Source organism: Callorhinus ursinus, unplaced genomic scaffold, assembly GCF_003265705.2.
Source record: "Callorhinus ursinus isolate GAN/ISIS: 27379988/994484 unplaced genomic scaffold, GSC_fseal_2.0 scaffold39, whole genome shotgun sequence".
In the NCBI taxonomy this organism is placed as follows: domain Eukaryota; kingdom Metazoa; phylum Chordata; class Mammalia; order Carnivora; family Otariidae; genus Callorhinus; species Callorhinus ursinus.
In genome coordinates this window covers 19636415-19649021 of record NW_027397101.1, presented here as the reverse complement: position 1 = coordinate 19649021, position 12607 = coordinate 19636415, and the positions used below count along the sequence as shown (strand labels likewise).

Genomic DNA, 12607 nt, shown 5'->3' with positions numbered 1-12607 from the left:
TGGTTTCCTGCCCCTTTCCCCCAAAGTTTGACCTACTACAAAAAATAGTTATCCTGTCCCGATTCCAGGGCCACTAAAGATACTGACACAGATCTTTCGTGGGCCAGCTCATTCTGCTACCTGAAATCCAGCCAAGTCAATTTCCTTGACATAGGTTTCAATCCAATCTTTCCCATTTCCTCCAACAGAGGGATCTGGCTAATGCAGTCATGTTAATTTCCAAGTCAAAAGGGGACGAAGGTTTTTATCATTTTTCTCTTCTTGGAAACCATGCAATCTCAGCATTATACACACAAATGTACATACACACCACTGCAACCTTGTCAGGACACTGAAGAAGAACTGAATGTTTGTGATTTGCTGAGAATGATCAGCATTTTACAGCACCCAGAAAAAGAGAAGTCGGGTTAAAGAAAGAACTTCATATCCCAAAGAAATCTGTTTAAGAAAGCATGTCCCCAAAAGTTGAAAAGATAGATGAGTGGCATTTTGCCCAGAGCCTTCTCAAACAGAGCCAAATAATTGAGTCTACCCACCAAAGTAGGAGAGGGAGACAAGAGTATAAAAGCAGCACAAAACCCTTTAGAAAGTGACCACACAAGATCTCCAGTATTGTTGTCAGTCATCTGGTTTACCAGGCAGCCAGCCAAATAAGGCATTGGTGATTTAGTGGCATTAACATGAGCTTTGGTCAGGGAGGGGAGAAGGAAAGGGAAAGCTTTTCACGTTGCTAAAACCAAAATAAGCATTTCCAAATGCTTGATCAACAACCAACAGAGCAGTGAAATGCTAAAATAACTTCTATATAGGTATAAAAACATTTTCCTGCCATTCTTTTCCTGGTCACCACACACTGAATGCATTATGAAATGATCCCTGGAAAGCCCAAGAGCCAAGCAAAGATTTCCCCCAAATTGGTAAGGTATTATGTATGACAGATTCCTTAAAAGGTCTTTAGATATTCAAAGGAAAACAAATTTGTCCTTTATGTGACACATAAAATTTTCAGAGCTTAGCACAGACAATTAAGGAAAAAAGTGCTGTCTTCCTCTGGGACACTGAAAATGACCAAACATTCAGCATGGAAGGGAACAGACTGCTTGGGGGAGGGACCATCGTGTGGTTTCTTGCCAAGAATATAGCCATTGTTGCTATTTATCTGAACACAATATTTTGTCATTTTAATTTTCACCAACATCAGCTGGATATTTTGTAAAGACGAGCATAGTTTTCAGCAGAGCATGGATGGCATACCACTGCTTTTATGGAAATAGTGGTTGAAAATTAAGGAATTAAAACTTCACTTGGAAGGAAAATGGAAAACACTAATATTTTATTTCTTCAATTGAAAGCATGTAACAATGCTCCTAGTATTTCACTGTCACACAGTTCTCAGATCCTGGAGCTTGTGACATAAGAGAAGCAATGATTACACTAAGAAAATCACTCTTGTCAATTCTTACTCTACAATGACAAGACTATCTCAAGCTCATCAAGGGTAAGAGAAAAGGCAGCATGTCCTTACTCCTGCTCAGAATAAACTTAAGGCGGGTAAAATGACAGCAACAGAAAGAAGTACAGATACACGCCACAACACGGATAGAGCTTGAAAACATTATGCTGAGAGAATTCAGACCCAAAGGACCATGTATGACATGATTTCTTTCATATATGAAATGTACAGAATAGGCAAATCCAATCCATAAAGGCTGAAGTGCGTGAGTGATTGTCGGGGGCCTTCAGGAAGAGGGATAGGCTTTGGGAGGAATGGTCAGTGTGTGCTAGTGGGTATGGAGTTTCTTTTTGGGGTGATGAAAATGTTCTGAAATTGACTGTTCATGGTGGCACAAGTCTGTGAATATACTAAAAACCATTCCACTGTACACTTTAAATGAGTGAATTATATGGTCTGTGAACTGTATTTTAAAATCTCTTATTTTTACAAAAATACAATGAGATGAACACACACTCACATTTACAAACATAAGCAAAATGAAATGCATCCTCACAGACATACCCACGCACACATACCCCAACCTTATTTTCAACTGTAGGATCTCCTATCCTCTGTATTCTAGAGCTGGTGCTTCCCAAACTTGATGTACACAAAAATCACCTGAAAGCCTAATTAAAGTGCAAATTAGGACTCCTTATGCCTGGGGTGGAGCCTGAAATTCTGCGTTTATGGCAAGCTCCCAGGTTTGGCAAGGCTAAGGGGGTTTTGTGTCCTTCCCACCCTACAACATATATGTTGTACCACATATATGGACTCCTAACATATCCTAAAGCACTGGCAAAAGCTACTGCCACAAGTCCAGCCACAAGAGTACCCCAGAAGGGCTTTTCCTCCCTGTCCCACCAGAGTACTGCAAAGAGAGAGGACAAGGCCTGGGGGCTGGCAATTCCTGCTGCCTCCTTCTGTGGGCACTGAAGATCGAAGTTAGGGCAAGGCCCCTTCTCATTCTGTGCTGACAGGGTTTGGTGAAGGCATGGCCAGTTCCCAGGGAAGGAAGACTTCCGTGATCAAGGTTAACTGGACATGTTCTGAGAGGCAGTAAAAGCTTGAATCCATGTCTTAGGCATCCACCAGCTTCCTATGAGAATGTCAGAATGAGATCATGAGCTTAATAACAGGGAGTTCTGGTTAGTAGTCACGGAGTCCCAGATATGATGTCCCAAACTCACTTCACACACATCTCACATATACAACTACGATGACATGAACCTTCACGGTCTCTGATTATGCTGTAGCCGGAAGGAACCGGAGCCAGTAAAGTGCTAAATGAGCTTTCCTTTCTACTAAACTGTAGTGACCCAAGGATAAGAGAAATCTTATTCTGCTGTAGAATATATTTTAGCTTTCCTGAACAATTCCAAACAAAAGCAAAAATGAAAAAAAGAAACGAAAATATACTATATGTATCATGAACCCATACTTATGCCATAAAAATTAACCTCAGAGGTTACTTTCATAATAATGAAAATATTCAAGAAATACCAAATTTATGATCTATTTCTCTAAAAATAGCTTCAGAAACAAGTTTAGAAGATTTTAAAAAGCTACTCACCGACTTATTTCTTACAAGACAGTCAAAATCAGATGGAGTTACTCTACTTGTGCATTTCCTTACAGCAAAATAAATTGCTAAACTTTATGGAATAAGACTGATAAAGCATATCTTTTATTTGCAAAGTTATATTTATTATATGTCTTTACTGTGAATACCAAAAACTAATTTAAAAGTTATTTTCATTTTTCATGAAATGAAATTTGTCATAATGAGTAAGCACAGTCTTAGAGAAACGGGAAAAACAGTTAACTGCCAATTTAAGAAAATATAACCTTTACTGAAAAGAAATGAAAGCCTTATTTAATACTCTGGTATTATTAACATCCTCTCTCTATTCACACAGTAATTTTTTAACTGTATTAACTTTAGTGTAAGGAGCCCAGAACCTTAAAGAATGAGTTAACTAATTACAATGTATTCATTTGAAAAAGTGTTCCTATAACATAAAAGAAGGCCTCCTTTTGAGAAGGCACCACCATTTTTTTATCACAGTTCTACCCGTGAGTCAGCAAGCTATTTTACAGAAGACAACTTAAAACAAAACTTTAGAAAATTTACTCTAGAATGGCTTTGCTTAAAAACTGTGTGTGAAATTTATACTCCTCTCCCTGACCAACCACCACTCCCCCCCGCCCCCGCCGCCTGCCGCCAAAATCCAAACATTATTCAACCATCACAATGCTTACAACCTGGTTTCCTAAAGTATGTGCTTGAACAGTTGGAAGGTTTCCCCAAAGTTCTTGGTTCCCATTTCAGGGTGCTTTCACCCTTGTTAAAGTCACCAGAGTCATTCCAAATACATTAATCACTTAAACTAATCCCACAGTCAAACAAATGCTTTTTGTGTCTCCCAGTGTAAATCAAACTCCTTGAGAAGAGTAAGAGGCCTTTAACTCCTATCTTTTATTCCTTTAATGCCCTAGCAGGTGCCTGTCAGCCAGAACATACTGTAAACAGAATCAAAGCCCTGTGCTCACACACAGCACTGATCTTCAGAAAGCTCATTTGTTATCACTTCTATAAATCAAGAAATCAATTAAAAGAGTGAAAAGAAAGGAAACTATCAAATCATATCAAATCCACACCTGTAGAGTTAAAATTGCAGATAGGTGGGGCGCCTGGGTGGCTCAGTCGGTTAAGCATCCGACTCTTGATTTTGGCTCAGGTCATGATCTCAGGGTTGTGAGATGGAGCCGTGCATCCGGCTCCATGCTGGGCGTGGAACCTGCTTAAGATTCTCCCTCTCCCGCTCCCTCTGCCCCTCCCCCACTAAAAAAAAACTGCATACAGGTGACAGCATAACAGAATCACTGACTTAAGAAAAATCCGATTTAGTGGTACCAAGGGTTCCACCCTAACTTACAAATAAATACTTGTGCAGTACACCTGCATCAGTAAGTACCTTTGTTAGTAGCCTGGCATGTTCAGAAACAGCAAAATGACTCAGGGAAAAGTGCTGGTGCAGCACATCTTGCAAGAGTTGTTGCTATGGTTTCCAAGAGTCTCCCACCCACCAAGGACAGCCCAAGCAGGGATGTGCTAGGAAGCATGTGCCCTTCTCAGGCGGCAGCCTTACAGAGCTCGGCTGGAGTTCTGTAATATGATCTGTAACTTTCTTTTAGAAAACAAACTTTTTTCCACATGCTCAATAATTCTCCCCAAAATGCTTTCAAGTACATGTCCAGGGTTGCCCATTAGAGACTTACGAACTTGTTATAGCCCAAAGACCTACTTTCATGACCCACAGATTGAGGTTTTTCAAACCTTAATTAATTGCCCTACTCAAGATCAGCCACGCTGGGTGCACCTTCCTAGGGCTACTGCTGCAGAGGCTGCCCCACTGGGAAGACTTCCAGCTTACCCCTGTCCCCCTGCAGACTTCACTCCTCTGCCTGCCTGGCTTCTATAGGCATTTGATTTGCCACCTTCGTACCTGTCAGACTTTTATAGGTAAAGACCATGACCCAAAAAGAGTGCTCAGTGGATTTGCTTGAACATAAGGCTGAACATTTTTGCTCCTTCTCTTCGGTCTCAACCCTCCCTCACAAAATCCCAGAAAAATTTCATCTAAACTACTTGATGCTCAGGCTGGACAGCCTGGGTTCACATTCTCATTCTCCCTCTTATAAACTGTGAACTTGAGGAAGCTATTCCCTCTCTGCACTTCCACTGGTCTGTCTACAAATGGGGGTGCCACTCCAAACATCACTGGACTAAGGAGATGACTGTTCATGAAGTGCTCAGTAATGCTGAGCACTTCATAGATGGAAGCCCATTCGGGGCAAGGACGGTGCCTTCATCAGCTCCGCATCCCCCAGAGCCCCAACAGGGTGACGCAGAAGCAGCAGAAGCTGGGATTAGTTACCGTGTGGATGAGGACAGTGGAAGAACAGAGCATCTTCATGTGTTAGTTCTCCATCCACCAAAAGAACTGCTTTACTGAAGCTTTGGTATTTTTTATATTATTGTGAATTAAGAGCAAGGCAGCCACCTCCATAGGAATTTTAGGTGTCTTACACTACTGGCACTAAAAAGGTTTAAATTGTATTTCCGCTTGTATGTTACTGAACACAATTCATGTTTTTCCCAACCTAATTTGAACCTCAAATCCAGATGACAGCTCCTTTGCTTGGAACCTGGAATAATTTTATCTGCTTTTCTTGAAATGTCTATGTCAGGAGAAATAGTGAAGAATCACAAAAGCATGCATAACTCTCAAACTTCAGGGCTCTGTTCCTGACAATGCTTTCCTCAGGAATGTCAAAGCAGCTTAAAAATATCGCTGTGCTTCATCCATCAACAGACTGTCACTTCACTTGAGAAAGTATGACTCAAAATGAAAATACTTGTTACTTCCAACCTATCTGGGTGGGGGAGAGTCAAACCTGTTCATCAAAGTGTCCTTTAGCAGATTTCTACAATAAGGTTTGACCATGAAGAGGGGTGCTTCCAAATTCCAGATTCAAAAAATATATATATTTCTAAATATCTAACTTCCTCAGTTGTTTACATACAAGCGCAAGTCAGCCCGGCAAACACAAGGATTCCATTTTAAATTCAACAGGTAGGCTACAGGGAAGGATCCTTAATTTCTTCAGGGTAAAGAAACATTTCATATCATCAATATATCCAGCATTGAGCACAAGTATTTGCGGCAGAAGAGTATTCAATATAGCATTAAATGAACGATGTTTAACCCATGACTCTGCGTGATCAGTTTGCGATGGGACCAAGGGGCACAAACTTATTTTTCACGTAATCTCAACAGAGGCAATTCTGCTATGGATTGATGCAAACAGAATCACAACAGGCAAACTCTCAGAGCCTGGTGGAAGTTTTAGCCATTCCAATTCTGAAGAAACAATTCAAAGAGCCAACTGCACATTCTATAATCTGATGTAAATATACAGACTATGAATAGAGAGTCTATGCAAAAAATACTTTGGAAAAGGCCATAATGGGATTTATTTGACTTAACAGTTCAGCTAAATATGTCCTTGTTTTAAAGAGCACAGTAAAATAGCCCTTTGCCTGGACACACAGCTTCTCTTCCTCTGTAGCAGCCCCTACAAGAGGGCAGGGATGAAAGGGCATCGGCTGGTGAGCATGCGCCTCTGGGAGCACTGTTTTTGTGCAGGTGTTTCCACCTCTCGCAGGAACTCACAGGAAGTCATCGACTGCAGATGCTCCATCTCTGAACTGCCATTTCACTGCCAGAAAAGAGGTGCCTAGATAAGAAGTGAAGCTATCCAAGACACACCTTGAATTTCACAATTTTATTTATGTGTGGTGGTTGTGGTTATCAGCATCACGGAACACAGAACGTCTAACACTAAACCCCTCTTTTACCCACCTCATGGAGAAAAATGAAAACATCAAAGAGAAAATGTTAGGTGGCACAGACTGTGGGAGAATATTGAGCTTTCGCTTCGCCAAAGACATCAATTAAATCTGATAATCAACTTTCTAAACTTTTAGCTTTTTGTCTCCTAACTCAGACCTCTCAGGATGGCTAACGAGAAGAAACCCAACTCATACAGCAATGGGCCATTAAGACAAGAAGACAAGCACAGTTCACATCAATCAAAAGGGAGAGCGGATGCTATTTAAGCAAAGGATGGCCTAACGGTGCTCGGCTCAGGCTGCGTGTTGGTATCAGTTGGGAAGCTTCTCCTTCAACTGGTCTGGAGAGGTGTGGGGTATGATTTTTTTTTTTAACCTTCCCCCAAGAGATACTAACTCAGCAGTGAGGGTTGAGAACCACTGGATCAGACTACTTGAAAAAAGAATAAGCCATTAGTGAAAGTGATCATGGAGTCAAGTGTAGAAAGTTTAGAGCAGATAAAATTATTTGATGACTTTGATGAAACCCCGAGGCCACTTAGTGCATGGGCCTGATATGGGGGAGTGTGCGCAGACCCAGACCGAAGCCGTGTCCTCTGCCCATTCTGGCACCAGTTTTCAAGTCATTCTGGATTCACCCAGTCTGGATGTCCGCAATACTGAGAGGTTCTTTAGGGATGTCACACACTATGACAAACATCATGCCATGCATTTTTTGATATGCCATCTATCATATATATTTCACTTACATGTGAACACTTACACATACTCCGAACACAAGCACACACACATTTAAATGATACATGTTATGACCGCAAAACTGGCTCTAGTCCTCCTCACCCAGGAGCTGCCTGGCCTAAGGAAACCATCTCGGCCGGTTCTTTTCCAGTTCTCGGCTGCAGAGTGCTGAACTGCCCCAGGGCAAGGTCGTTTAATTCCCTTTCCATTCCATCTCCAGCCACTTACCCCCTGCTAGGCACACGGGTGCTCAGTACTCGTTTGTTAAAGGAATTTTCCTTGAGCACAAATGACCTCCCTGGTAATCTCAAATCTGGATGAAGTCTTCCCCCATAAGCTGGTAAAGCTGAGCAAGTAAAAAAAGAGCTAACAAGACATGAGTCAGTAGTGAGGGGACGCTTTTCATCCAGGGTCAGAAACACAAGTACCTGCACAGTAACACTAATACCTCTGTCCATGCTTCAAACTCAGCCAAACTCCACCTGCAGGCTGACAACTTCTGGGGACAACTGACCCAAAGGAGTCAGGTGACCTTTCCTCAAGAGGGCCTGGAAAGCAGACCCCCGAGAACACACATGCACCCTCAGCCAGAGATCAGAGCTTAGCACGGCCACTCTCAGCACGCCCTTGAAGACCATGACTTGGTAGAGGCCAGGCCTCTGGCCTGCAGTGACCTGCCCTAAGCACCAAGAGTAACAAGATTACTTGCATTGACCAAGCGAGCGGTCAGTCCCTCCCTTCACAATCACCGCAGCAAGATGAGCATTTCATCCACCCTGCTTCACACTGGTTAACACGGACAGCAGTTTGGCTAAGGAGAGAGAGCCAACAGGTGATTACCACTGAGCCTCACTCCCAAGGCCTCTGTCCCCAATCCCCCTTGCAGCGGAAGCCGGTAACAGCAACAACAAAACAACAATACAATAACAAAACAATAGTGATAATAAATGGCTAATACTCATCTGTCACTTATTTCTGCACAAGAACACTAACCTAAGTGCCTAATACGGGTCAACTCAATTAATTTGCATAAAAACCTCATGGAGTACTGGTACAACTCCCATTTTATAGACTCAGAAACAGGATTGGAGAATTTAACCGTCAGTGAATTTGGGAACAAGAGCAGAACCCAGGCAGTATGACTCTACAACCCACTTCTTACTATTCTCTATCCTGCCTCCACCGAAGACTGGATGAGCCAGAAGTGGGTGGACTACACCCACAATGAAGTGGGCAAATCACCTCACTTGAGACCTGGCTTCTCACCTGTCAAATGCGAGTGCCAGAGCAGATGATGTGGAGGGTCCCTTCCGACCAATAGTTTTGCTCACTCTATCATGCCCAGCACCAATTATAGGACCAGGAGAAACACACCCCACTGTGGCCAAAGCCCTCCCCGCCAAAAATCAGAGTGACTCAATCTGGGTTGTTGTTTTTAATTGTGACAAAATATAGGTAACGTTAAATTTACCACATCGACCATTTTAAGAGTAGGGTTCATTGGCATTAAGTACACTCCCACTGTTGTACAATCATCACCACCATCTGTCTCCAGAAATTTTTTCATCTTCTCCAGTTGAAACTCTGTACCCACTGAACACTAGCTTCCCACTCCCCTTGCCCCCAGTCTGGCAACTACCATTCTACTTTTGGCCTCAATGAATTTGACCGGTCTAGGTACCTCGTAAGAGTGGGATCATGCAGTAATTGTCTTTGTAACTGGCTATTTCACTTAGCATAATGTCGTTAAAGTTTATCGTGTAGCATGTGACAGGAACCTTCCTATTAAGACCAAACAATATTCCACTGTACGGGCAGACCACATATTTGCTCATCCAGTCATCTGTTGATGGATACGTAATATTTCACCTTTTGTGACTGTAGTGTTATTGACATGGGTATACAGGTAACTGGGTTTTTAAGGAGGCAAATGGATTCAATTTATGTTAAAAAATACTTAACATATCAGCAGATTTCTCATAAGCAAATCACCTTCCTGAATTGAGCCCATCTCTCTAAGCACAGGCCCTGACACTGGGTACCATGTCATGGAAATCAGACACACACAGCACTGCTCCCTCATGAGGCCCAGGCTCTCTGCCTATGACTGAAGAATAAAATAAACACGTGCTGCCTCAAGAAAATAATCTCCCAAAAAAGTACCATAATGAGAAAGATCTGAATACACTTTGCAGGGGATTTAAGGTGGACTGTTCTTGAGAGCACATTAGTTTTTAGAATAACTGTAGGATTTCTTTTAATCACACTGCAGTTAGTTCAAATAAACAAATAAAAAGACAAATGATTCAGCAATAGAAGTCATTTGTTATTCTTACAAGAAATTGTTTCATTCTGGTTCACATGTTTCCTACCTGTCCTCATTCCATTTTCAAAAAAAAAAAAGGAAGAATAAAGAGGAAAATATGACAATTGTGTTCTTACCATCACTTCTAATTCTTCTTGCACAAATCAGTAACATTTGTTTTTTTACACTGCTAGATCCAAATGGAACCAGGTCACTCCCTACACGAGGGGTCAAGTCTCACCTGGAAGGCAAGATCCACCTTTTCGACCGTCACCAGACCTGTCAATCTCCTGGAGGCAAGGCTGAAAGAGAGAAGGCGGCTCCAGTGCCTCGTGCCTCAACAGCAGAATATACTACAAAACACGTGGAAAGAGAAAAGTCACACAAAAATGTTTTGGCAAAAATGTACCAAATCAGAGAGAGTTTTCTATACTTCATCATAATCTAGCCAATAAAATTAACTGACTTCAACTGTGACCTACCACGAACTCCTTAAGTAAAACAAAAGAGTTGAGATAATAACAATCAAACTGACATGCCACTGGTTGGGTTTTGATATAAATAACCTAGAGAAAAGAAATGTTCCTGCATGTGATGCAGCATCTTGGAGAAGACAGGACCACAGAGATACAGGAACCTTTCTAAAGGACCTCGTGGGCTGAAGTAGTATATAAGAAGCCAAGCCTCAAGGCAGAAGAGTGGCAGGACAGACCCAGTTTGTTTAGATAGTGCACTGAGAACAAATTCAAAGGTAATTGCAAGCAACTTCACAAAAACAATGGGAGCCCAAAGCCCCATTCCAAGTCATGATCCCATGAGTTAAGATCACTTCTGTCTCTCGCAAGCCTGATCCTGAGGAAGGGTGCTGTGGTGCCAAGAGCATCCTGCCTTGAGCCCAGAGGAGAATGTCAAGGATGTCTGATTGTCACTCTCCAGTCTCTTCCTCTTTTAAGTCATACCATCCAATAACAGAGTTTGTCATTTTTCAACACTTTATATAAAGAAAGCCAATTTGGTTTTCAAAGGTTGGGAATCTTGGAAGGAATAACTGGGTCTCATCAAGTTAAACCAGAAGGCTTTCTGCAGGGCACTTAAAATGGTAAGGCCCCAGCTTCCCTTGTCTGAAATGATCTACAAGACCTCCAGCAAAAAAAGCTTGACCATTTCTCTTCTGTAACTACTAGAACTAGAATTAATTCTATTTGACAGAATCAAATCCAATACAGACAGATAATTCCCTGCAGTGAAACTCACTCCCCCGATGGCCATATCCCAAGTTTTGAAGGGAGGACTCAACAAGTCGTCAAATAAACTGTACCACTCAAATTGATCTAAAAAAAATTACTCCTGGCTCTGCTTAAGCATTCAAGAGGACCTGAAAATTAATAATGTCGATTAACCACTCACTGGCTTCCTCCTTTATTTCTAGCAATTAAAAAAAATTTTAATTACTGTCATGGTTTATTTTAATATATAACTTCACCTTTTCTGAAGCTTGTGTGAAGATGTGATTTCTGTAACAACTAAAAAAAGATGTTTTGGAAGGGATAAAAGGAAATACTATCCATATAGTCAAAATAACCACACTTCCATGAACCTAGAGAACCAAATACACACACACACACACACACACACACACACACACACACAGTTAAAACCAGCATTTCATCCTTTCAAGAAAAACATGAACAAAGAGGGATAGAGGAACCATTAATTATACTTGACCATTTCATAAAAAGCAGCAAACTGCTCCTAAGTCTAAAAATATCCTCTGAACATTAAGCCTTGCATTTAATTTTTCCACCTTTCACCCATTTTGCTAAATGTCCTTTGTAACAGATCGGTTCAGATTAAAGAATATGATATCACATGAGCTTTTGAAGCTCATGAAGCAACCAAAAGGAGACAAACCTGTGCATGACAGACACACCCATCCCCATCCCCATCCCCACCTGGGCCTGTGCTATCCGCTGAAGATGCCAGGTGGTACGATAAAGCTGGAGAAACAACATGCATGCAAACAAACAAACAAAATAAACAAAATTTACAGAAATATGCTCTCTACTGCCACTCCAACAATGTGTTAAAATCTTCGTATCCTAAACCCCGACCCTTAAATTCACCTGGCATTTTTTACCTACATAAACAATTTATCCCTTTCTTCCCTCTGCCTTCTAACATTCACTCACCTACGACAATGGGTAGAGATTTTTTGTAAATCCCAAATGTGTCCCCACACTGGGGAATATCATGAAACCTATCTTTAAAGTTCATTCTCTACAAAATCCAAAATAGTGGTTCATACTCATTGAACCAGATACAGTGTTGAATATCAAATGGCTGCTTGTAGTTGCGAAATCAGCATACCCCTAGTAACTAAAAATGGATACCTACAATAGGATAAAAATAGCACTCTATAGATATATCATTAGCAAAATTATGTAGCTAGATAATCCCTGTCTACAGTGTGTGTGGGGCTGCTACATAATTAATGCTTTATTAAACTGTTCTCTGAAGATGTGACTGAGAAAATATCATAATCTGAACCAGCTGTACTGTTTAATATTATCTCCCAGGGAAGAGGGAGAGAGAGAAAGGGTGGGGGAGTTGGGAGAGAGAATAAGAGAGAGGGAGAGTCTGTGTAGGGAGG

General features: G+C 41.5%; 1 protein-coding gene across 2 annotated transcripts in view; it reads right to left on the bottom strand.

Moving 5' to 3' along the window:
- Positions 1 to 12607, bottom strand: part of SH3GL2 (SH3 domain containing GRB2 like 2, endophilin A1) — a 211198-nt gene that overhangs the window by 175867 nt on the left and 22724 nt on the right. The window contains exon 1 of one of the 2 annotated variants that reach the window (XM_025887866.2): positions 10199 to 10310. The exons of the other annotated variant lie outside the window; for it this stretch is intronic. The gene's annotated coding sequence lies outside the window, so the exon portion shown is untranslated. Of the gene's footprint in view, positions 1 to 10198; positions 10311 to 12607 lie in introns of those variants that run through there. 2 annotated transcript variants of the gene reach the window in all.